This window comes from Aedes albopictus, chromosome 2, assembly GCF_035046485.1.
Source record: "Aedes albopictus strain Foshan chromosome 2, AalbF5, whole genome shotgun sequence".
Lineage (NCBI taxonomy): Eukaryota > Metazoa > Arthropoda > Insecta > Diptera > Culicidae > Aedes > Aedes albopictus.
In genome coordinates, this window is record NC_085137.1 from 354,147,935 (window position 1) to 354,175,600 (window position 27,666).

A 27,666-nucleotide genomic window follows, 5' to 3' on the forward strand; every position below is an offset into this window, starting at 1 on the left:
TGTATTTGTGTATTTGTGTTTTCAACGTTTTCAAACTCTCTTAATGTAATATTTTTATATAGGCCCTACTAAAATACATATGCAGAGTAGGTCCTATGTATTTTTCGTTCAGTTAATGCACTTTTATTGGTGGAAAACGTTTGGCAGATTATACGTGCAAAATAAAGTAAATTTTTAAACATTGTCAACTACATAAGCACATTTTTCATACATTTTTGTAGTGAATATTAAACCTCAAAAGTAGCTGAATATGAAAACCTTAGGTATAAGCTGTTACACATAAAAAATTGAAAAAGTTTCATCGAGTACATACTGAGATATAATGTTTTAAAAATGTGTTCAAAAATCGTATAAGTTTTTCTAAAAGTTGTATAAGTTTCAGAAAGCTTATTCGATCTCGCTCAAAATTTTAGCAATGGAGCTTTAATATATTATTCATGATTGCTCAAAATTTCAGCGTTTTTGATTGACGTATAAAAAAGTTATGAACATTTGAATGAATAATTCTTTTGACCAAAAAAAAAAATGCTGTATGGACAATTGTTTGATAGACTGTAGATGAGACAAAAGGTCGAAGGGCTAAAATAACGAATAACTAAGACAAGTGGAGCCTTGTAGCCGTGCGGTTAGGGTCACCAAGCTTCTAATCGCACCATGCTATGGGGTGAGGGTTCGATTCCCGCTCCAGACGATGAAACTTCTCGTGAGAATAATTTCTGCTCCGTATCCACTGGTGCATGCTCCGTGTGTCCCTTGTCTAGTGTTAAGTTTAATTCAGTCTGTACAGCTTCTGGCTGAAGACGGTGTCCGCGTCTTTTTTAAAAAATGTCGAAAGGAAGAAGGCTGAAAGGTCAAAAGCTTCGACCTTTTGACCTTCGACCTTTTGTCCTACAACCGATTTTCCAGACGTCAAACTCTATATATGTATCTTCAATTCAAACCATCATTGTCAAAGTTGATAAAATATTTATGACAAATGACCGTAATGAACGACTAACGTCATACGTCAACCGTCCAGTTCGTAAAAACCTATCAACGTTGACCTTTCCAACAACTTCACTCATCTTAACTGGATCTAATTACTTCGATACATGCTGAGTTCAATCAATATTATATATCTAAAAGGAACCAGCTGTATCGTATGCCTCGGATACATTAATTTACTATGTCAGAGAAGAATTAACCGATTAAACTCAAACCAATCTTCCATCTCCAAGCTTACTATAAACAATGTTAATACCAAAAAAAAGTATTTTCGGAAACATTTCGTCACCACGAGCAATCATCAACCTGACCTGAACACCCTGCTATCGTTCCGCAGCAAGGCGAAACCAGTCAACGATGATGACGCATGTAGAAATTTAATCTCTGTTTGTTTAGCTCAATTGGTGCCTCCGCAACGTGGTGCTTTGAGGAGGAGGCACGATCGCGTCCCAACCTCCTTGGACATGGAGGGTGTGATGGACCCGCCCGTAATGTATGCAAAGCTCGAAATCTTCAAGGAAACACGTCCTGTACAGGCACCGTGAGATGAATGGCGTCCTGTTTCGCTTCCGCTGCAGTGTTTGCAAAAGTTGACCAATGTAATGGATAACGAGAATGTAAACAATAGGGGACGGACTTTGTTGTTGAATCAAATGCTCCGCGGCGGTGGGATGAATGAATCGGATGTTCGATAATGGATGGATTCGACGCGCGATTGCTCCGTCGTAAAAAGTTTTGTTGATGGAATTCGGAATCGGAAAAATTGTTTTCTTGATCGTGATCATGAAACGATACATTTTATTTGTGAACAAGCTATGCTTTGTTTTGATTGTGTGGATATTTCATCATTTCCGATGGGGGTACACACTAAAAAAATCTCAATTTTAATAGTGACACAATTGATCGAACTGCCTGAAAAAGCTTTGACATAAACATAAATGTGCCACATTTTTACACTTTTTGTGACGTTCGTATTAAGTTTATATTGTTTGAGTTTTTCCAGCCATAATTTTAAATCACAGAACTGATAATTTAGTTCTCTATGCTGTAAATTTACGCGATATGTTACAGAAACATAATGTTTACTGATGTTGAACTATCAAACAGCACCTTACAAAATCAGATGAAGACTGCAGTCGATTGGAAATTTGTTTATTACGAAGGTGAAACAGCATGTAAGCCGCTCATAAATTTAACACCGAGTTAAGGTGAAACGGGACGCCGTGTTATTTTTCCTATCTTGCCTCTCTTTCTAACAATTTGCCTCGCGATTTTGAAGATGGTAATCTCGAGTTCTATCGCACTGAAGATGCTGAAAAACAATCAGCATATGCACTGCAAGTGAGCATACACAGTGATAGGTTTTTGTTGCAAAATATGAAGTAGAATCTGAGATTACCATCTTAGTAGCAACAGAGCAATGGCGGATATTTCCCCGACCGTCCCGTCCGCCCTTAAGCCACAAACTTGGAAATGACAATCCGTTGCCATCAGCCGATGCAGTGGTAAACGAAAACAGCCACGCTCAGTCAATCAGAAGGCGGCTTTGTCTGCTTGGCTGCGATGACGGCTGTCTCAGTATACATACACTCCAGCAGTGACGACGCGACAGCCGAACCGGCAAGTTCGTTTATGGTAGGAGTTGTTCATCTTCGACTGCCATCTCTTCAACGTGGTGAGTCAGCCGAGAGAGCAAGATCGAAAACTGACACTCTGAGGATCGAAGTTCGATTCCCGAATGGAACTTTTTTGTATTTTTTTTGTTTCATTATTCGGTGCTATAAATAGCACAGTTCTCAATCATGTATACAAGCAGCCGACGCGCTGAGCTGTTGCGGTAAAATTACATGAGTCCAACATTTTCCGTTTCTTGTAAAAATAAGATCGCACACAATTTCGCGTCAAATGTGTTGCTTTCATATGTCGGACTTATATGACACAAAATTACAAGATTTTTTCGAAGTGTGTATGTTTATCAATTGAGTTCTTCTTATGAATCATAAATTCATGCCTTTTGATTTTCCTTAATCCTTTGAGCCCCTGTACTCTCCCCTATTTCTAAACATCTCCTAATCCCAAATCTGTTTTTTGAACTTATACTTAGTCTACCTAGTCTGGTTGGTTAGTTGTTGGTACATATATATTCGATTTTGTTCGGAGGGTCTCAGGTACTTTGCGGGGTGTCCGAGGAGGTCTCAGGGGTTTTTGCAGTTTTTCCCTTGGCATAACAAAGATGTTTTCGGGGGTTTTGGAGGGTCTCATACAACATATACATATATAGGGTCTCTATAGGGTCCGAGGGGGGGGAGGGGGGGTTTCGCAAGCATTTCAGGACGTTCCTGAGGCGTTTGTGGAGGTTTCGAAGGGTCATGTGCGTTCCAATGGATCCGCGGGGGCTTTCGTTGGTATTTCACAAAGTGTGTATGTGGAAAATAGTCGTCTAGCTCTATGATTGTTTATAGTGTTTAAAATGACCACTAGTTATACTTGTAGATCCAATGATCTGTACTCAAGGGAGTTCTATGGATATTCTTAGACAATTCAATAATGTCCCTGTGTATTTCTTCTCAATCCAGCTCAAACTCGCGTTTAACGTCCTAAAACTCCTCTTACCTTCAGTCCCCTATAACTACACTGAATCTGATTCAGTTCAAATGGAGATTCAAGTGTATTCTGTTTACCAACCTTGCCGCCAAGTTATCTCGAGAATGCCACCGAGACGGACACTCCTCTACAGAACAGCAAAACAGCGAGCACCTTTTGTGTTTTTTTTCATCGCTTTGCTGTTTATTTTTGGCAAACAGGCTTGGCTCACCCGGTCGAGTCATATCGCGTGAGTGCCCGCGGGATAACGAAAGCAAGGAAAAAAAAATCTTTTTTACTCATTAACAATTTGAAAAAGTGACGCCATCGGCACGAGACTGTTACTTATGGTCGCTTTCTTCGGTCAGCTGCAACAATTGCCATATGGAACGGATTGCTTCCCCGTCCGATGGCGACGACGATCAAGTTCACTCACTGCCTCGTCCGAGGCAGAATTTTAAATTACAACGTCGCGACCAATATGGAGGAGGGACTTTTGCACAAACAGAGTCCGTTGATCAATTGGGCGGATATAAATAGAACCTTTCTGGAGGAATTGCCACGAATTGATCGCATTTGAGCTATGTCGACATGATTGAAATAAATTGACAATGATATCAATTGGTTGTTATAAACGAGCTTCTGTGGTGGACGTGAGAGCCAGAGCATCCTCCGTTTCAGTCAAAGTTCTGTCAACTCAGGCTGGAATTCAGACGGAATCGAATGGATGGTAGCCTTGTCCATATGGTAGGGCGGGCATAGCGAACAACATCTTTTCCGCATACAAAGGACGTCCCGTCCTAGACTGCTCATTGAATAGATGAGTCGATTCGTTCTGTAAAACACAAAAACGCGAGTCGTTGCCATGAATGACAATACCCCGGCAGAAACCAGTTCCACAAAGGAAATTGATATTAATGGATGTGTTCGCCCGATGACATTCTCAACCTGAACCATCATGCGCTGCACTGGTTTTTTCCTACACTATGTGGTTTGGCTTCGAAGTTTGTTTCGTGATGGCACACTTTTGCACATCGGTATGATCTGTGTTCTATTTGATTGTTTCGATGATATTGTTTATAATACAAAACAAAAAAAAAAATATAATCCGAACAGATGATTGGGGTCATACCATAGATGTCGTTTACGATGGCACGTGATGTGAGTGGAAAAAAACAGTAATAAACTCTATGTTGAATCGATATAACAAAAGACAAAGCAATAATCGCGTGCTGGAGGAAATATCTTATTCTCTCCTGGCTAAAAATCTCGATAAAAAAGATAATGATAATAATTAATAACTTATTTATAATTCCCGGTGGGTCCAGCAACTTTTCGTAAAAGCAATTTCCTTGTTTTCCTCTTAGTTAATAACTGTGGAAGTGTTTATAATTTCTTAAGGACAAGGTATTTGGAGTTCACAGCTCAAATTTTCTAGAGCACAAATCTGGAGAACCGTCTGTGCGGAAGTAAACATGAAGTTACATTTTCAGCCGGATAAGATTGACGGTTATCAAGATTTGTGCTCGAGAAAATTTGAGCTATGTACTCCAAATACTATGTCCTTAAATTCATGTAATAGTCGTTTAAAACATTTTTCCATGATGTTTTTTTTTGTTTCGGAAAGTGTTACATCCTGGGGTTCGGGGTGGCCGAGACACATGGGAGTGTATTTAAATTCCAGGTGGAAACGAATATCCTATTTAAACGTAACTTAATTACATAAAATATTACATTGCAAGATGCGACACGTATACGAGATAAGGACTACAATACTTCTAATCCTAATTAACTACTTTGTGCATCAATCGAAAGGCAGACTCATCGCCTTCGGTGAGCGAGCAGTATAGGGAAAGAATGCTGAGCTGATCAGTGGTTCCCAACAGGGCGATTTCCTCCAGAAATATCTCCTTCTGAAATTTATATTCAGGTATTTTTATGACATTGTCCCTGAGGAAATTGTATGAGGAATTCTTCTATGAATTCCCTCAGAAATATCTCCAGGAGTTCTTCTAACGATTCCTTCCAAAATTCCTGCGGTATCTTTAGAATTTTATTGACGGATTTATATAAGAACTCCATCAGTATGTTTGTCTACTACTTCTGCAGGAATTTTGGCATACATTTTTAAATCATTCTGCTGAAAACTTCTCTACGGATTTCTGCAGAATTTTTTGCATAAACATCTTTAGCAATTTTTTCCTTGAAATTACTTTAAGAGTTCCTCAAGTATTTTTTCATGATTTTTTTTTCTATGTATTAAGGAGGTATTTTGAGGAGTTTTTTTTAAGAAATTTTTGTCCAAGAATAGCTCCAGAATTTTTTCAAGAATTTCTTCTAGGAATCTCCAAATTTACAACAATTTTTTTTAAGAAGTAAATCCTATGTTTTTTTTAGAATTTCTTTGAGAGATATCTTCCAGAATTCTTATAGGTATATTTTGTGCAATTTCTAGCAGAATTGAAAAAAAAAACATTGTTGGAATATTTGTAACAATACCTGCATAAAGCACTGTTTGCAGTTCAGAAGGAATTTCTCAGCCTATCTTGATGCATGGGAAATTCCTTGCCTGAATCGCTCAAGAAACCGGTTTTTCTTCGATCGCAGTACGCAGTAGCGAAGAAATAACAGTTCAAATGGCAGTCATCGAAGAAAGTTTCTGCCAGGAATCACTCAAGAAAATTCTTGAGCGATTCCTTTCGAACTCGAAACTGCGCTTAATCTTTGAAGGAACTTCAGGAGACATTTCTGACGGAGCCTCAGGATCAATTCTAAAAAATCGTGAGGAAAATTCTGCACAGATCGAAAAAAGAGTGTAAAATTCTGTGACATATGATGCACATAATTGGAGCGTGGGATATCGCAGAAGTTTACATGACATATCATGTAAAGTTCATGAAATATCATGTAAACTTCCATTATATGTCATGTAATTCAGCATGACTCTGAGAGTTTACATGACATATAACACAAATTTACATGATATATCATGTAAACCATCATGACACTAAGTTTACATGACTAAAATGAAGTTTACATGACGTGTAAACCTCATTATTTTTATCTGTGTGCAGCAATCCCAAATGGAATCTGTCATAGAATTCTTGGAGAAACCTTTAGAAGAATTCCTGAAAGAATCTCTGTAGGATTTTTCTAAAGAAATGTTTCGATGAATTTCTGCTTAAGGAATTCCGCAGTGAAATTTGTAAAGAAATCCCTTAATATATGTAGCAATTTCTGTGGAAATCTCAGGAAGTACTTTTGAATGAATCTCTAGAGGAATATCTGAACAAATCCATGTGAAACTTTCTAGCGAAATATCTGGAGTAATTTCTTAGGAAGGCCATGGGTGGAGTTCCTAGAAAAGTTTATAAAGTAAAATGCAAGAAAATTTCTCAAGAATTCTTTTGAAAAAAAAAATCCAAAGGAGTCTGTGGTAGATCTTCTAAAGAAAGCCGAGGAGAAATTTCTGGAGGAACTTTTGATTGATGTTACATTCCAAGCACTTCTACACCGCGGATTTTGAACTTTGTTGAACGATATTTTGGTGCTCCAGCTGTCAATTTTGATTCTTTTTGCATCAAAATAAAGATTATTACTTATATCAATCTAATAGTCCTCGAAACTTTCAAAAATGTTTTGAGAAAGCGGCAAATTTCTTGGCGTTAAGTCAAAATTTGTCATTTTTTGCGATGGTGTCCCGTTACGCTATATTTCTTGATATTTCTTGAAAAAAAAAAGTACACATTTTTATTTACAAGGCATGAAATGAATCTTCTAATCAAATCTGATCGTTTGATATACTGGTCGGTATGTTTTCAACAACAAAACCCTTACTGAAGGCAAAAGTTTGATTCTCGCGCAAAACGTAGCGCGTGGAATGTGTCTGATGATCTGTATCGCTGGAAGCATTTCTTAAAATATTTCTGAAGCAATTTGTGGTAATATTCTCGAAGAAATATTTGTAGGAATACTCAAAAAATCGCTAAGATAAGCTTCTGTAAAGATCTCTTGAAAAAAAAAAAAAACTCTTGGGGTATTTCTAAGGAAATCCGTGTAGAAATTCCTAGGAAACAGTTTTGAATAAACTCCTTAAAGAATATGCAGAGAAATTCATAGAGTTATCCTTAAAGGAAATGCCGGACCGGAGAAATTTCTGTGGAAATACATGGACAAATATTTGGATGAAATCTTGAAAGAATCTCTGGAGGATTTCCTGCATGAATTTCTCAATAAATCCCTGTAGAAGTTCCTGAACACATTCTGGCGAAGATTATCAATGGAATTCTTAAAGCAATTCCTGAACAAATTTCTGGTCATCTTGTTTAAGAAACACCTTACAGATTTCCAAACGAATCTCTGGAATATTAAAAAAAAAACATTGATAAAATTTATGAAAGAACTTTTAAAAGAATTTCAGAAGTAATCCCTGTAAAATTTGTGAAAGAATCCCCGTAGAAATTCTCGAAAGGTTCTCTTAACGAACCTCTATAGAAATGTCTTAAGTTATTCCTGGCGAAGTTTCGAGAGGAACTCAGAAAAATTCTGTGTCAATTTCTAGATGAATTCTTAAGCAGATTTCTGAAGAAAACTTTTGAAAAAATCCATGAATGATTTATGAAAATATCTCATAAAGAATTTATGAAGAAATCTATATGGATTTTTAACGTAATCTCTGGAAGAATATTTTAAGAAAACTCTAGAAGAATTCTCAAAGGAGTCTGTGGAAGATTTTCTAGAGAAATCCGTTGAGAAATTTCTGTAGGAATTCTGAACTTTTGATTTTCTAAAGAAATGCTGAAAGCATTTCTGTAAAAATACAAGGATGATATCCTGAAAGAATTATCGTACGCAATTTTGAAAGAATTTGTGATGAAATTTCTGAGGGGAACCCATGGAACTTTTTTTCAGAGGAGTTCTTAGAGGAATCTTTCTAGCATCGTCTGGAGGTAATTCTAAAGATAATTCTTAAGAAATTCTTGGCAGACGTTCCAAAAAAATTTCAAAAGGAGTCCGTAGAAGACTCTCTAGAAAAAAATGGAAGCACCACTAACGGAATCCATGCAGCAATTCCAGAAGGAATCTTAGCAAGGCTTTATAAAGGAATTCTTTAATTTATTTCTGGGATAATCTTTAAAAAAATTGAAGAATTTCTTAAAGAAACTGTGCGTATTATAAGGGGTTAGAGAAATTTTCAAGGGCTTCCTGGTAGTTTTATTTTTTGATGAATTTTCTGTAAGAATCGCATTGGGAATTGCTGAAGGATTCTTTTACAGGAATCCATGGAGTAATATATGAAGATATCCCTAAATTGTTTGATGCTTTTTAAGAGGAATCTCTCAAAGAATTTCTTCAGGAATCACTAAAGGATTTCTGAAGAAATTCATGGAAATTTCTGAATCAATGCTCGCCAGATTTTCTTAAATAACCATTTGAGAAATTTCGAAGAAGAAGCTGATGAAATATCTGAATTACATCCTGTAAGAAACTATAGAAATCCCTGGAAAAAATGGGAATGATGTTTTTGATAGATTTTTAAGGAGCCCGTAGAGTTATTTCCAGAGAATTTTATAGAGTAATGCTTGAGCTCTCACATTGGTAGGAATCTATTATTTTTTGTCAAGAGCTGGTTACTCAATGAGTAACTTGGAGTAACCACGATGGCACCACTGTTACACAAGAAGATCCTTCAGAAATCATTTTATCCAGGTGCTCCATCAAGGGTTCTTACAGGAATTCCTTCTAGCATCCCTTCTGGAATTTCTTCGAAGATTCCTCTTGCTATTCCTTCGGGATTCCTCATGGAAATTTTTCAGAGATTCTTTGAGGGGTTCTTCTAAAAATTTTTCTAGGAGTTTCTACAGATATTCCTACAGAATTTCCTCCAGGGATTAATTCATGAGTTCTTTCGAGGATCCATGCTGTGTAGTACTTCTTTCATGGATTGCTCCAGAAGTTCCTTCGGTGATCCCTCCAGGAGTTCCGTCAGGGATCTCCCTAATAGTTCCGGGATGATTCAGGGATGTCATGAGGAATTCTTTCAGAAGTTTCCTAAGCTGTTTCAACAGGAATTTACTCAGGTATCCTTCCAGAAATACCTTCAGAGATTCTTTCAGGAAGATTATGGATGCCTCCTGGAGATTCGTAGAAGTTTCCTTCAGGAATTCCTGCAGGAGGGATTAATGCAGATGTTTCTTCAGGTATTCTTCTTGATTTTTTTCAGGGATTCCTTTAGTAGTTCCTTCAGAGAATCTTACAGGATGATTCAATGATTCCTCCAAGAGAATTCAGAGATTCCCCTGAAATTTGTTCAGGGATTGCTACAGAAGTCCATTCAATGATTAGTATAAGAGTTCCTTCTACGATTCCTTCAGGATATCCTTAGGGGATTCCCAAGATGAACTAGCCTAGGGTTAAAAATCCCGTTAATAAGGATAAAAAAAACCTTACAGGATTCCGCGAGAATTTTCTTTAGGAGTTCTTCCAGAAGTCTTCCAGGGATCGCTCATGGGGTTCTCTCAGAGATTTTTTCAGGAGAACTAACGGATGCCTCCAGGAGTTACATCAGAGATTTCTCCAGAAGCTCTTTCAGGAATTCCTACAGAATTTTCTTAGGATTACAATCAGGCATATCTCCAGGATATTCTTGAGGGATCTCTCATGCAGTTTCTACAAAAACTCCTCCAAGATTTCCTTCTATAATTCCTCCAGGAATTCTTTCGGAGATTCCTCCTGATAATCCTTCGGGGAAAGACCTACGAGAATTCCGCCTGGAATGTCTTCAGGAATTTCAACTGAACTTTCCTCGGAGATTCGGGGTAATGGCTTCCAGTCTCTTTTCAATTAACACTCCTGGAATTCTTTTGGGGAATCCATTTGGAGATTCCTTTTGGAATTCCATCAGGAATTCTGTCTTCGATTTTTTTCGAGGTTTCCTATAAGACTTCCTTTCAGGATTCATCTTGAAATTCTTTCGGGAATTCTCCTGAGATTCCATCGTAGCTTCCTCCTGGAATACATTCGGGGTTTCCCCCTGGAATTCCTTTGGTGATTCCTCTTAGAATTCCTTCGGGGATTCCCGGATTTCGATCAGGGATTGCTCACGGAATTCCGCCAGGAGCGCTCCTGGAATTTCTTCGGTATTTTCTTCTAGAATTCCTGCAGTGATTTATCCTAGAATTCCTGCGGGGATTCCTCATAGAGTTTCTTCGAGGTTTCTCCTAGAATTCCTTCAGGGGTTCCTCCTGGACTTCCGAAGGGTTGAGAAACCTTCGAGGATTCCGCTTGGAAATCCTTCGAACATTCCTCCAGGAATTCTTCCGGTGATGCCCTCTGGGATTCGTCCAGGGATTCCTCTTGGACCTTCTTCGGGGATTCCTCCTGATATTCCGACGGGGATTCCTCCTGGACTTACTTCAGGGATTCGTCCTGGACGAGGATTTCTCCTGGAATTCGTTCGGAGATCCCCTATGGAATTCCTCCGAGGATTCCACCTGGAATTTCTGCGGGATTTCTTTCGCTGATTTCTCCTAGAATTCCTTCGGAAATTTCTCCTGAAATTCTTTCGGGGATTGCTGCAGGAATTTTTTTGAGGACTACTGCTGGAGTTCTTTTGGGATTCGTGCTGGAATTCCTCCGCGATTTCTTCTTGGAATTCCTGCGGGAATTTCTCCTAAAATTCCTCCGGGGATTTCCCCTAAAATTAATTCGAAGATTCCTCTTGAAATCATTCCTGAGTTTCCTCATGGAATTTCTTCAAGGATTCCTCACGGATATTTTTCGATGATTCCTCCTAGAAATTCTTTGGGGTTTCCTTCTCGAATTCCTTTGGAAATTTCCGCTGGAATTTTTTTTGGGGATTCCTCCTGGACTTTCTTGATAGATTCTTCCAAGAATTTCATTTGGAATTTTTCCTGGAACTCCTTCGGGAATTTCTCTTGCAATTTCTTCGAGGTTACCTCTTTCAAAACGTTCGAGGATTCCTCTTGGAATTTCTACGAGGATTAATCTGGAATACCTTCTTGGATTTCTTCTTGAATTCTTTCGGGGGTTTCTCCTGGAATTCCTTCGGGAATTCCTCCTGGACTTTCTTCCAGGATACTTCCTAAAATATCTTCGGGGATTACTCCTGCATGTTCTTCAGGGATTCCTGCTTGACTTTGGACGGGGAGTCCTCCTGGATTTTTGTTTCGGAGATTCCTCCTGAAATTCATTTGGGTTTCCTCTTGGATTCCTTTTAACAATTCCTCTTCGATTTTTTTCGAATTTCTCTCAGGATTTCCTTCGGGGATTCCTGCTAGAATTCCTTCAAGAATTTATACTACAATTCTTTCGAGGAATCCTGTTGAGATTCTTTCGGAGATTCCTCCTTGAGTTCTTTCGGGGATTTCCTCTGGAATTCCTTCGGGGATTTCTTCCCCTTGGAATTCCTCTGGGGATTCTTCATTCATTCTACCTACAAACATTAAGGGCATCGACAACCTGTGTATTTAACCTTGTACAACAAATCAAGCCATTTGTTTTAAAAATGTTTTACCGAAGTTACCCTCTGTTCAAGTGGTTCAGCTGTAAATAAAAACTCTTCTGAATAAATAAAACTACTTTCTGTCTTTTTTTCAAGCCATGTTAGCTGCAACGCACATGTCCGTCAAAGCACTTTGTGGTACATTGTAGATGTTTTCTTTTTGCCTGTGACATGATGAAAATAAACTATCAATACCGGTAACTCAATTAGTGATTGAATTTTCGCTGCCGACTTTCACCGTCGTAGTTCCATAATGGTTTGGTCATCTATATCTACACCGCTCTGTTAGACACTTCATTCGTTAGCGCTGCATTCTCGTTTATTGCACCGACCAAAGGCATCAATTTATCCACCACAAGGTCATTCCTATATCGACGATTCGCTCGCACATTCCATCGCCTATTAGAGCGTGCTCAGCTCCGAGCTGTTAGAGTGCACCCGTACCTAAACAAACCCTCGCACGACCATCACAAAACGTTGATATTAATATTCGAAATTTATTGATTTGCTTCCGTTTTCTATCTTTCCTTGCAGGCGAATCAATTCGATCCGTTGAACTAAAGTGAAACCCTTAGAGAGGAGAGCAGGTCAATCAGTTGGCACTTCCGCCGTCACACCGAATCCTTCGGGGGAATCCGGTTATCTAGGCTCACCCGTCGTTTGAGCTCCGCGCATCATCGCTTCGTTCGAAGATGTATCGTTCGCTCTAGTCAGCCCGAGTCCGAAGAGAACGTCGTGGAAAACGGTGGGGAAAGTGTTTTACATCATCCATCCTCTCGGAAAAGCGGGAGAACAGCGAGAGGCGAAGCTGAGAGTGAAATGGAGTCATGAATGAGAGTGGGAGAGCAAGACAAACAAAGTGAGCTCTGTGTTGTGTGGTAGCAGCGATCTACCGCCCGCCACCCACTGAAGTGAGTAGTGAGCAGGAGTGGCGACACGCCAAGTTTCGTTCAACTCGGAATAGCAGAAGAAGAGACCCGGCGTTTGCGAGTGACACTCGGGAGGCAGTTCAATTTGTGTGTCCAACTGCGTAATAAGTGTTTGACTGTGCCAGTAGCCGGTGGGCAATAGCAGGTCAATTTTAATTTGAATTAGTGTTGATCTAGAGTGCTGAAGTCTAGGACACACACTAGTCTCATTCGGAAACAGAGAAGAGCCTGAGGGTACAGGATTCGTTCAGAGATCAGAATTAAAGCTGAGAAGTATAGCGTATACAGGGAAATAGAAACCGCGCTCGTTGGTCAACAGGCTACGTTAGTCGCGGTGTGAAAGTAGACGGTTCGAGGTGTCGATCTTTGTAGATCGCGCGTGAGATTGCATCATTGTTGGGAGTTCGTGAAGAGATCTAGAACGCTGAGCAACCCCAGAAGAAAACTTTAAATCTGGGGCTAACTAGGCGGTTCCCATGCTAAACTACCGCCTCGTGTCAACACACTTCCTCAAACAGCCGTAGATTGTTCAAGAACAGGTCTGAAAATGTGCAGAGACAGAGATATGCCACTTCGATGAATTAATTGCAAATTGTTCTGTCGGTGCACCATCATCAACAACAGTGTATGTACGCGTGCTAGCGTGTGTGGTTAGTTATTCTTGTTGTCATCGTTGGAGAAAAGTATTGAGATCTTTAAGTCCTGGAAGAAGTTGTGTATTGGTGGTTATCATTGCAGAGTAGTTTTCGTAGCCAACAACGGACGATTTATCGCCGCCACGAATTCAACTAAATACATCTCTCTTTAACCGGTGTGCAAATGATCATCTGAATACCGCGTGCCAACAAAGTTAAGATCCAGCTGACGAAAAGGGAAAACAAGTTTCCCTTTCCAACCGAGAGTCGCCTAACCTGCAAGTACCGCGCCATCTGTACTTGTGTGGTTCAAGTGTGTGTGTTCGTTCCTCACCATCATCACCCAACACGTTCACCCTTCGATTGTTATTGTTGTCGACCGAAAAGAGCAACCGATAAATAATTAAACCAGCAAAGAAGAAAAAAATATAATAATCACCATACACACCATACCGGTTAATATTCCGCCGGGTGAAGGTGAACCGCGCGGATCGAAAATTGTGTTAACAACACCATTCCCCGACCCGCGTCCAGCAGCGTGATCACCGCTCAGCCGAAAGCTACAACAAGCCTTCTGAACAAGCGGAGCGGTGGCAGAGAACAACAACAACAACAGCAACAACAGGGGCAGCATTCGGAAGTGGTTTCTTCTTTTCTGTTGTACGCAGCAACAGCAACATCATCATCAACAGCAGTAGCAACAACAACATCATCAATAAGCAAGGAACCGATCGCGAACGACCACGAGGATTACGCGAACTTCGCGGAGCAGTTTGCGAAAATTCCACCCAAAATTGAAGCATTTGCTAAAAACGTTTGGGAAACAGTTACAGCTTGTGTGGTAAGTTTCGATCTGACACTTTATTTGTGATTGAACGAATATGTAGATTGTAGAATTATACTGTAGGGGAACAAGTCACAGAATGCGCCTTGCGAACGAATCACATGCGAATAGTTTCACTTATCCCTTGTTGTGACAGCAAACTATAAGTACCATGCGTCTCCTCCGTTTTCACAACAGTATCTGACACCCTCACAATCTTAGCTTCCGAACAACTTGAAGACGATAATTCTACACGTGGACCGCCACATCCCACTCTCCCCTATCGTTCGCCACGGCTTCAAATCAGTAGTACCCACCGATCATGGTAGTGGATCGAATCAAGTTTTTGAAGGGGTAGTTTTCATTATGGCTACGACTACGGCGGCGGCGTCTACATGTGTGACCGACCATGCCGGCAAAATCTCCACCGAATTTGATGCCGGTGAATGGTGGTGCCGGTTCGATGATGCTGATGATGACTGCAAAAAAGTTGGTTCATTGCTATTTTGGGATGAAGTGAGTTGCAGTTTCTGCCCCTTTATAGCTTTAGTTTTACAGTATACGGTTGAGTAGTTGAACCATTTCTGATGGATTGATACAAAAGTGTACTGTCATCAGAGTGCTGCCGATAGTTGAAATATCTCCTATGGACCGAGACTGAATAAGAGTTTTTGAATATTGCATCACCAATTCAGTCGAAGAAGCCATCGTGTACATTGCCGTGCATGGACGTAGCCAGATTTTCGAACAGAGGTTATGAACATACTTATTTTAGTTTTCAAGGACACGTTCAATGCTTCCAGTGAGCCTTTTCGCTCTTTGAAGTAAGCACGACACTAGAAAACGGACTACCATGCAACGTCCGGTGGCGCAGCCGAAAACTTTTTGCGGCGGGGATCGAATCCACGCTCCTCAGCACGATGCGACTAAGAGCCTTGTGATACTAGCCACACGACCACGGAGCCGCACAGCTATTCTTAAACTCAGGCAAATAAACCTAAGATTATCATAAGGTCTAACTTATGAAATGGCCTTTAAACAATTCATAACGGCTAGAACGATTTTCATAAGGTCGGTCGTCGGTCTATGATGCAGAATCGGCTCACAGTTTGGCTTTTATACACATTTAGCAACACGATATTCTCAAGCGTCGATAGCCGCGTGGGTAGGGCACGAGCTCAGTGTTCTCGACGTTCATGGATCGATTCCAGTCTGCATCATTTTGTAATTTTTCTGCCCTTTTCATAAGTTTATCTTATGTAGTTAGCTCACAATAAGCATGTTCAATTTTCATAAGGTATTCTTATGGCATCCATACTTTACAGTTATGGCTAAACTTCATAAGGTATTTTGATGAATTTCGGTAGTTTACTTCGCTGAGTGTACTTAGTATATTTAGCAAAGTACTTAGTACCTAGTAAAGCGTGTCGAAAATTGATTTTACTATTGTGGATTTACCGGCTACTTGTATTCTACCGGTCGCTTCAGTATGGCCTCCAAAGTAGCCGTTTTATAAAAAGAGTAACTTAAAAATGCTTTTAAACATTTTTTATTGTATGCGCTATTCCTCGTTGCCACTAGCTAATCAGCGACATTCATTTTTTGACAATCTAGTTGATTTTTATATACACAAGTAACCGGTAGAATAAAAGTAGCCGATAAATCCACAATACATATTTCTTTATTTGGAAGACTCTTGCGTCACATGGATAGAACGGAGCTGCAATCTTTGGTTTTCGGAATGTTCCTACAACTTTTCTAATACCGTCTACCCCCGTTGGTTTGACCGCATCTAATCTGAACACTTTTTAATTTGACCCCCTCTAATCTGCACATCGTTCAAACTAAAACGGTTTAAACGTCATTCGGGAACGGGGTAGGGTGAACGAAACGTGAGAAACGGTGGGGTGAGAACGGAACGGGGTGAAACGAAACGCAGAATCAAAACAAAACAGCAAAAAGGGTTATCATCAGTGTGTTTTTCGATGCCCACAGGGTTACTAGAACTTCAAATCAAAAATGAACCCCGTTGGTTTGCATGAGGTGTCGTTCAAACCAACGGGGGTAGACGGTATATTATGTTAGTTCTTACGACGGTTCCAGGGTTAAGAAAATAAACATAATAAAGAGAGTTCTCTTTCTCATTGCCCAGGATCGGTAGTGTCATGGTGATGGTGTATAAGCATTAGAACTTTCTTGGAGAACTATATTGGAAATTTGTTTGAAAAGTCATTCAGTAGTTCGATTCAAATCTTCTTCGAAAATTTCATAGAAAACGAGCATTAATATAAAAATTCCTAAGGCCAACAAATAGTAATTTTTCATAAAATTATATTAGGAGTTCATCTCACAGTCCCGTAGGCCTTTTCTTTGTGAATTTAATCGTCCATTCCTTTGGAAATTCAGAATTTGTCAATTGAAAAATAATTCAGGAATTGCCTTTTCAAAGGAATGAAGCAATTTGAAAATGGAACTGCCAAATCACTTTGGAACGAAATTTTGAGAGGAATAGTCAAAGAAAAGCTTAAAGAAATTCTCGGAAACTTCATGACAAATTTCTAATGGAATAACTGGATAAATTTCCTTCAAAATACCTAATGAGTTTCTAAAGGAGTTGTCAAAGAAATTTTCTAAGAAATCATGAAAGCTTTTTTGAAGAAATTGGACAAATCTAGTCCCCATATCAATTGCCAAAATATATTCCAAAGGAGTTGCCGATGAAATTTCCATGGAAATTTCCACAAGTATTTACAAAGAAATTTTCGATAAAAATCTAAAAGTTTACGATGAAGTATTTTCGGAAAGAATTCCCAAAATAATTTCTTGGGGAATTGTTGAAGAAATCATCAATGGAATTTCTGAAGAAATTTTCGGAAGAATTTCAAAACAAATTTTCAAGGAAATTCTGAAGAAATATTCGGAAGAACTCTAAACTCTTTTTCCATAGAAATTCTCAAAAGAAAACCAAAGAAAATTCCTAAGAAGTTACAGAAGAAGTTCTCAAAGTAATAATCGAAGACGTCTCCAAAAGATTTGCCTGAGAAATTTGCAAAGCAATTGCTGATGAAATTTTCGAAAAAATTTTCGGAGCAAGTTACACCAAAATTCCGAAAGGATCTGCTGCAAAAAATCTTCTCATATAAATTATGAATGAGATACAAAGAAGAATTGCCGAAGGAGTTTTCAAAAGAATTGCTGAAGGAATACCAAATAGCATAGATAAAAAAATAAATCTTAAAAAAAACTACAGACCAGAAAAAATGCAGAAGGATTTGCCGAAGACATTCCCAAAGAAATTTGTGAGGAAGTTCGCAAAATCATTGTCGAATGATTTGGGGGAAGAGTGAGGATGTGGAAAATCTTGTGAATTCCTAGAACGTTCAGGATGTGATTTTTTTGAAATATTTAATAGAACTCCTTGGAAATATTATTAGCGATTCCGGCAAAGATTCCTAATAGCGTAGGTAAAACAAAACATAGAGCTATTCTATGAGAGATCCAATACAATCCGAATCAATAATCGTCGAGATTTTAAACCCTTTTATAGCTTTGCCGAGGGCTACCATCGAGTTTCTGCTTGGATTCTTTGGGTTTTTTTCTATAGAAGTTTTTTTTTTCTGAGATTCCTCCTTAAGCGCTTTAAGTTTGATCCAGGAGGGTCTTCTAGGATTCCTGCAGGAGCTCTCTCGAAGGACCCTCAAAAAATTTCTTCTGAAACTCTTCCAGGAGTTTTTTTCTGGTCCTTGTGGGATTTCTTAAGGTGTTCCTTTTGGGACCTATTCTTGATTTCTATCTGGGATTCACCAAGAATTTTTTTCCGAGTTTCCTCTAGAAACTTCTTCCAGAATTTTTGCAGGAACTCTTTCTAAGATTCACATGTTTCTCCTATAGCTCCTCCTGGAATTCATTCATGATTTGATTCTAAGATTACACCAAGAGTTTCTGCTTGAATACCTCAGTAAATTCAACCCGTGGTTCCTCTAGAAGCTTTTTCCATAGTTCTTTCTAGATTATTATTTCACATTTCTACAACAGTTTCTTCTGCGTATTTGTCAGTAATTATTTGGGAGATACTTCATGAAAATTCTTTCAGAATTCATCGTAGAACTTCCTGCGGGATTCCTCTGAATTGTTGGTCAGCAAAAGCTTAATTTTCAAGAACGACACCGTGTTATCCGAAACACAATACATCTTGACTTACATCAAGTTTACATATGGTTTTTCGAATCGATCAAACGGTAGTCTTTGTGAATATCGAACAAATATCAACTCTGTTCGTTTCTTATTGGAAGTACCAAAGACACCTTAAACTTGTATGGTAGCTTCGCATTCCTGATTATACAACGCTCCAGCTCAGCCAACGACCGATTCTTGCGCTCTGTCATACTGATATACTCATGTTATACGCAAGAGTGACATATTCGACAGTTTCATTATCTGGAACGACGATTTCCAGAATGTTACAGTTACCAGAATGATCTTAACAACGAAGAATATGAGCATTCATGAGCATCTTCTGAGATTCGTCCATGAGTTCCTTTGAAATTTTATCTGGGATACCTCTAAGGAACCTCAAAGAATTTCCTATGTACTCTCTTGGAAGTCCTCCAGATATCCTACTTTCCCAGATTCTACTACTTTAAGGTTTCCCCAAGGGCTTCCTTCTAGGATACTTTCAAGAACGTTTTTGGGATTCCTTCAAGCGTATATCGAACCATTTCAATTGGTTATCTCGTAGAATTTGATTAGACGTTTTCGAAAGCCCCAGGCGTTTTCCGGTAGTTGATAACCGAGATGTTCCTTTTCAAATTCATTCTGGAATTTATTCGTGCATTGCTTTAAGAGTTCAACAAGGAATCGCAATTCATTCGGTAACTCATTCTAGGCATTACCCGAGAGATCTCTGAAAGTTGTTCCTTCTAATCCACCAGATGTTCGTCCGAGGATTTCTTCACTATTTTCTAGGGGAATTCCTCTAAGATAATTTTCAAAAATCCCCTCTGATTTTTTTTATTTGCTGCTTCTGGAATTTCCCATATATCATCCTGGAGATTCTTCATTCTGGAAATTCTCTAGGGCACCTTTTGAAAATCCTTCAGCAGTTTCTTCTGGGAATTCTCCAGCAGTTACATTTATAAGCCCGTCTGTTCTTTCTGGAAATTCTTAAGAAGATCCTTGTGGGAATCCTTCAGATGCTTTATCTGGGAATATTACAGGGTTCTTTCTAGGAATCAGAGGCTCTTTTTAGAAATCCTTCAGGAGTTCCTTATGGTAATCCTCATGGACTTCATGTTAGGATTTGCTTCTGTTCTAAAAATTGATGGAGAAATCCTGGAATGCAGACCAAGCTCCTGGAATAGCTTTTGAAGCATTTCTTCAAGAAAATTCCAGAAGAATCGTATTTAAAATTCCTTGGAATAATCGACAGATAGCAATTCTGGTGAATTATCCATTTTAAATTTCTGTAGGAATCTGTAGAAGAAGTTTTTTGTAGAACTGCCAAAATAGCTTTCCTCATATAATTCACAGATGGAGTTCTGGAAATACCTGGAAGATCCCCAGAAGGGCTTCTTGGCAGACTCCCCAGTTGGAGTATCTTGAGGATTTCCTATCATTCCTAAAGCAAATAATAGTGGTACTTTTGGGGTAATCGGCAAATGCAATTCTTGGATTGTTATCCAAGATTGAATATATCCTTCTTCTTCTTCTTCTTCTGCTTGGCGTGACGTTCCCACTGCAGTACACTGGGAAAAAGCCTGCTTTTCAGTTTAATGTTCTATGAGCACTTCCACAGTTATTAAGAGTTTATTACCTAGCTTCCTCAGGCAATGACCATTTTGCATGTGTATATCCTGTGGCAAGCACAAAGATACTCTCGCCTAAGGAGGTCAATGATGTTTCCTTCACGAAAAGTTCCTGGACTGACCAGGAGTCGAACCTGTTAGCCCCATCCTGGATACCACATGTGGCCAGGCCATATGGCCCTATTCATAAAATCATTCCTGAATGTGATTTGATCATTACTATAGGCGAATGGTGCCAAGATATTTTTGTATTGAACACCCTTCTTGAAGCTAATCTTTTGATTTTCCAATGAAAAATATCTTAGTTAATTGGCATTCTATTATCAATCATTTGTTTTCAAGGAATGTCGTCATTAACTGCCCAAGTAACCAACAAGCATTTAAAATAGCATTCCTTCAGCATTATAGTAGTCCTTACGACAACGCTTTTAATGCTTATTAGCCGTATATACGCCTTAAGTGCTGCTCAACAGCAGGTTTTGGAAAAATAACGGGCTGTCTTAGTGCTACCCATTCAGGAACGTCGATTCAAAATGTAAAAAAAAAAACGTAACGCCTCGTCGTCGAGCAAAACAAAACAAAAATAGATTTGCACTTGTTTTTTCTGGCTCTCTCTCCCGAGATGAACTAGCCTAGGGCTAAAAATCTCGTTAATACAGATAAAAAAAAAATCTGGCTCTCTCAGCGTTCCCGCTGCTTCCTTCCTGACCACTCCAGCTCCTGCTCCAGCTTGTTGTACACTTTTTTGCTTGTTTAGTAGTAATTGGGATTTGAACTTATGATCCAGAGATGACTAATTAAATTTGTGCTGCTTCCACGCTGCAGGATACGCTAAAGGTGTTGCGATGGGGAGCGTTAAATATATCCCCAATATAAAGAATGACTGGAATGCGGCTCCAATTCCTAACCTCAAGACAAATTGTTTTCGAAGCGATATTTCGTTTGTATAAAGCATTTTCCTTCCCTATTCGATCTTCATCGTTTTCCTCTTTTCTCTTCCGATCTATACTTGTTATCCGCCCAAGAAAGTGGATCCTTCCGATCGGTGGATCGGCGTACTTCCGAAGCAACGTGAAACGGTAACTTTTGGTTGTCCGTGCTATTAATTAAAACTACCTACAGCAAGGTTTCCGCCAGTGATTTCTGATGGGAGGGAAAAACAAATATGCAACTCAGATGTCCAAATTTGTCAACAAAGGTCAACGCCATGGAAAAGAGACAGCATGAGCTGTCAAATGCATAACATATCTTCCATGCTCTTTGCTCGTAGCATTTACAAAGCATTTTTAAAGCATTTTCATTGCTTCCGAGCGAAAACATCTCAGGCAGTCGAAATGCTAATTAAAAGCTGAATGCTTCTGAGCAGCATAGCTTATGCTAATTCAAAGCAGCTATGCATTCGAACTGCTTATGTAGGGCAGCAAGCAGCTCAAATGCTGAAAACGGTCTGTTGTGCTTAGTGGTTACCTGGGTGGCATCTTACCTCATGGCAGATGCACTTTTTGCACCACTTCTGTTTTACGAACCAAGTTTTCAAATCGCCAAAAATCGATGAAAATGAATTTATTTCGTGAATATTTCTGCAGTAATATCAAGCAAATATTGTTGTATGAGGCTCTTTATCATTGAAAACGATGAAAGTTTGAAAAAATGGCGTCTCACCCTACCTTACCCCATTTTTATTTTATTATGGGCGACGTATAGGACCTGCTCTTTTATCTTCTTCTTCTTCTTCTTCTCCTTCTACGTCCGCACAGGGACTTGGCCTGCCTCGCTACAACATAGTGTTCTTTGAGCACTTTCACAGTTATTAATTGAAGGCCTGCCATTGCATGAATTGGTATATTGTGAGGCAAGGACAATAATACACTATGCCTAGAAAGTCGAGAAAATTTCCCCGACCGGAACGGGAATCGAACCGGCCTTAACCTTCCATAACTCGCGCGGTTGGCCACCAACGTCAGCACCACGCTAATGCTGAGTACAAAAAGCAAGATTTTTTTAACGTATTGTACAAAATACAACAGAATGTCATGTCCTATGTATTCCACGTACGTTGTATGTGATAAAATGAACAAATAATAAAAACAGATACTTTGTATACTGAGAATTGACGTAAATGATCAAATTTCAACCCATTGATCAAGTACCCAAACTAATCAAAACAACACCGCTAAAAAGTCAATTGCATAGACGAAGATAAATAGCAAACCAGAGAAAGCCGGTATGCGTCACCGCGACGGCACCCATCAGAGATCAACATGTCTTTCACGATATAGTCAGCTCAAACGCAAACCCCACATGACAAGATTAGGGGAGGGCCAACCTCATACCGGTTTATGTGCCGGCTAATGAGGCGATCTCAACCCAAGCAGAAGAGAATATCAACAGCATAATAAAATATGTTATTTTGGCATAATAACTATATAATGGAATCAGTTTTTTTTTATGTTATTAGCATATCTTATTATGTTATAAGCTTGTCTGTCATAAGCGGCAAAATAACAAAAATCATGTTCCTGGAAGACCAATTTAATAACATGCTTTGTTAGATTCAATAACAACTTATAAAAATGAATTTTGCGGTGAATTTGAAAATTTGTTATTGTTGTGTTATGTGTCATCACACATTTGTACATTTTCAATAGTAGAATAATAACAAAACTTGGTCTACAAAAAAGTATATTATTTAAATGTTATTAAGTGGATACATCTTAATAACTTAATCATATCAAAATAAGATTGCCCAACAAAACGTGTTATAGAAAAGTAATGCTTTGATAAGTTAATAATAACAAATTATGATATAAAAACAGGCTACATGATTCTGTTGTTATGAATTTGATATTCTCCTCTGCTCGGGTACAGTATTCGGGAATATCCACGTAGAAGTGTATAAATAAAAACACACCAGTTAATGGACGTTTGAGGGCAGGTGGCCAGTGGCCACGCCGAACCAAAACACCGCACCGTAGAGGTTAAACCACGATGAGGCAGTGAGGCAGTGCAATGCGGAGGGAATTGATGCGAAATAATTCGCTTGTTAGTCGCGTGGAACTAAAAATAAACCCTGTGCCAATTTTTTTTCTGCTTGCTGTATTCATTGGTCATCGCGGTCGGTATGTGCATTTACGTGGGTAACACGTCAAACGCAGCCACTTCCCTTTGTGGTGGTGGTATGCAGAACAAGAATAACCGTAGAAACGATTTGAGCTTGATCAGCACTCAGCAGTATATGTAGTAGATGTAATGTACACACCATGAATTGGATGATTAGTTAAAAATCAGCTACAGGTTGAAAATAAAATCCAGTAAGGGTGAGACAGCAATTATCGTAGGATTAAAATAATGCATCTCCAGTATTTTTGTCTTTATCGTGTAACGCTATATGATCACTCTAAAACGAAATTTTGATGGAACTCTGTAGGTTTAAGTTTTATATTAGGGGAACAAGGTTCAAAATGTACTAGTGGGGTAAGATGGCCCAACATACAAAATAATTCCTGAATGCGATTCGATTACTGCTTCCCGGAAAGCAAGTCATCATCTTATGAGAATATTGTTTGTAATTGCTTGAATCTGAGTACTATTGACTAGAGTCTGGATTTATTTGAGTTTGGAATTATTTAACCTTCGTAAGATATTAGGATTTTTGCACCACAATGGCGTAGCGTGAACGTGCCTGTCTGGGTCATATTGACCCCAACATCCTTCTAGGGTTTAAGTGCACATTTCGAATGGTAAGCCACTCCTAAGCTCCGTTGGTTGGTGCCTTGTGTAATTTCGATTGCTCTGGTAATGCACGGATTTGCCAATCATGAATTGTAAATTCATCTACGCTTAAGCGCATTCCTCTTATAGCTCATGTGGATTTCTATTTCATCTCCTCCTGACAATTTGTTAGTAGCATTTTCTGCATCAAACCCGGAATTCCACTTCAATTGAGAAACACTACAGCCTAAGCGCTAATGAATCAATGAAAATGAAAACAGAAGCGCACATCTGGCATGACTTGCGGTCAGCCCGAACGATGCGGTTCGAGCACCTTGTAATTACGCGGAATTGTTCTCTCCCCCCGCAGTATAGTCGTCGTCGTCATCATCCACATCAAGCACAATACTCGTTTTGATTATTATGATGAAATGAAAACGCATCTATCAGCGTCAAACGCTGTTAACCTTAATCTAGTTGGTGGTTTCAAGGTCACGGTAAAGATATTGTTTTCTACTATTTCTATCGACTTCATAGGACTGCGCTTGACGACCGACAAGCCCTGCCATCGGTTTTATCGATTTCAATCAAAAAGGCAAATTCGTTGCCCTACCCATATCTAATGCTGTTTGCTGCACCCATCCAATTTGATGTGTGAGGATAGCGTGACGATAAGTTTAGCCACTCGGTAGGCTATTTTCGAACTTTTCACCCTTTCGGGGTGGGATTCTTCGATGCAGTGAGGGTGTTCGATTTTGAATGCCAAAAGCTGCAATCCTCTCGGTCTAGGAGGCGCAGTACTGCAGTGTGCCTTGTAGATACACCGGGCAAAGCTGACTCACTGATATCGCCATCATCTTTCGCCGTTTATGGGGGCACTTGTTTTTCTGTCGTTTATTTAAATAGAATAATTGCCTGCACAAGTCGGCTACTATACATCTGTTGATAAAAGCGAACGAAAGTACCTAGGTATATTAGAGGTCGTGAATATGCATGGATCATCGTTTCATCGTCGTCGAGCCTGCTAGCTGTGCTAGTCGTAGCCGGTGGATGGGGTTTTGGTATAATAATATACCTTACGCCTTATAAATATAGCACAAGGTCGCGTCAAATTCCATAAACAGCTGCTTCGGAGAGTTTTGCACCCAAGTTTGGCATTTCTTAGAAACTTCAGCTGCTTTTAAGACGCTTTGCTTGCTTTGCGTTTGCTGTGGCGGACTCACTGTGTTGATTTAATTACACTAAGCCGGCACAAGGCGCAGCAAACAGCAGTACTTCGCGATGTATCGATTGTTTACTGTGTCACTTGTTCGGTTGCTTGTAGTAAATGATATGTAATGTGTGATTCTTAAAGTAGATTTTTTTCTAATATTTTTAAGACTTACTTATTTACTAGAATTTTGATACGCCCTAAGTAGAGCTTGGTAGCCGTGCTATGAGCGTCAACAAGCCCCTAATCGCACCATGTTGTGGAATGAGTGTTGGTTAGAAAACGGCCTTTCCACCTGAAAAAATAACCTGGAAAATCTGGAATCCTCAGAGAATATCTTGAATTCCTAGGGACCCCCTGTACCCCCTGTAAAAAATAAAACATTGGGTTGTATGAATTACCTTCTTATACCCAAGTTGTGGTATTCAAATACCATTTTCGTCATCTAAAACTGATTTAACCGTTATGTGTCCGACAAATTTTTTGCTTTTTTCTACACCGTGATTTTTAAATGGGCGCTGGGTACCCGTGTGTGATGATTTCTCTCCGAGTTTCTTACTGTTTCTAGGATTTCTGTTGGAGCTATCGCTAATATTTTTTATAAAGGTCTTCTCGTTTCTTTTGTTTCAAAGATTTCCAGGTTTTTTCGCGTAGTTGTTTACTGGATTTTTTTGCGGATTTTATCGTGATTATTCCCACAGCTCTTCCTGGAATCCCTACCAGAAATTGTCGCAAGATTCTTGATGCTAGTTTTGGGATTCCTTTCTTAGTTACTCCCGGAGATCTTGCAGGAAATGGTCAATGAGTTTTTTTTCGAAATGTGTCCTGCACACTTAAAAATTCTGAAATTTGCACGTGACGTAAACTATCAGCGTACTTAAACATTTTATGACTGAATGACAAATATGACTCAATTTTACATCTATCCTGTAAGTTCGAGTTAGTTGAACAAGATGTCAACAAACCTGTCTGAACAGGTATGTAGAAACACCTTCACATTTATCGTGTTACTCCTAACTCGGTGACATAGCCGAGAGGTATAGTTCATACCTCTCATTCGGCAGACCAGTGTTCGAATCGAGTACAATATTTTACTTTGATATGTTTTATTTATCGATTCGGTTCTAGCGATTGCTAGACGCTAGGAACAAACAAGTTTTATTTTGGGGTGTCCTCGAAGACGTAATTTACATGTTTTAACCTCTAAATATGTGTCTTTGAAGACGCTCGTATATGTCAGGTTCAGGACACCTAAAATACATGGATGGGATAACTAAAGAAATTCCTTGTAAGAAGTTTCCTGGGAAATATCGGAAGAAATGCAAATGATACCTTGTAAAAAAAAACTCCTCAAAGATTTAAGAACTTCGGAAGGAATCATGAGAAAAAAAGTTGTACATCTCGGAAAATAGTTCTGAAAGTAATCCCGAGAGTAAATTACAAGTACATTCGCGGAGGAACTCAGAAAATTTCTAAGAGAAGTCCCAGGAAGAACTACAGACGAAATCGTACAAGGGAATCCAAGAGAAATGTTACAAAGCCCTCTGAAAGGAATCCCTGGAAGAACTTCTGCAAAAGTCCTGAAAGAAACTATTGAAAATCTATCGTGAAAAAACACTAAGGGAATCTCCTGAGTTCGATAAATCTTGGAAAAATCTTTGGGAGAAATCCAGTGAGAAGCTCTGCAAACAAATCGGAAAAAAAAACCTCTGGAAGAAATCCTGGTACTACAGCAGAGACCTAGTGAAAACTCCTGCAGGAATCTTGGGAAGAACAAATTTCGGAAAGAACTATTTGGGATATGCGTTAAAAAGCTCTGGATGAAGGCTTGTGTAACTGTGTCAGCAATTTTACGGTTATATGGTCTGGAGAACATGAATTGGACTCCTGAAAATTTTTCAAATTTCTTTTTTTTTCGTGAGTTTAACCTATGTTACTAAGCTCATTCTTTAACATTTTTCTCGTATTTTTTGAAGTTTCCGGATATTATTTCTTTATGAAAGAAAAATTAGTTGAAAATGTCAAAACAATTTCTTACAATTAAGGCTGATCCATATTTCATTTTGACTTTTTTGGTCCCCCCCCCTGCTTCAAAAATGTTTGGCTGGATTTCGAATTTGAGGGGGCAGATGAAAAATATTTACCAAAATACCGCGTTTTGCTAAAAATTCTATAACAAATCCGATGTTTCAGATTGAACGGTTTTTTATTTAATCCCCCCCCCCCTTGACCAGCCAAAGAAGTAAGTTTTTGTAGCGGCCTAATCCAAAAGAACTTTGAGAAAAAAAATTTAAAAAAAAGTACTTTAACAATATTTTGTTTTTTTTTCGAAGGAGTTTTGTAAACAAAATTCTTGGAAGAATTCAGCTATTTGGTTTTAATGCTTAAATAATAAATCTTGCGCATTTGCCCTTACAATTTTCATTATTTTTTTGAGGATATATCTGCATAGTTTTAGAAATA

General features: G+C 39.0%; 1 protein-coding gene across 2 annotated transcripts in view; it reads left to right on the forward strand.

Annotated features, from left to right (window-relative positions):
• LOC115253630 (protein FAM13A) overlaps positions 1 to 27,666 on the forward strand; it is a 136,220-nt gene that overhangs the window by 65,147 nt on the left and 43,407 nt on the right. For both annotated transcript variants that reach the window (XM_029866446.2, XM_029866447.2), the window contains exon 2: positions 12,626 to 14,496. The gene's annotated coding sequence lies outside the window, so the exon portion shown is untranslated. The remainder of the gene's footprint in view (positions 1 to 12,625; positions 14,497 to 27,666) is intronic.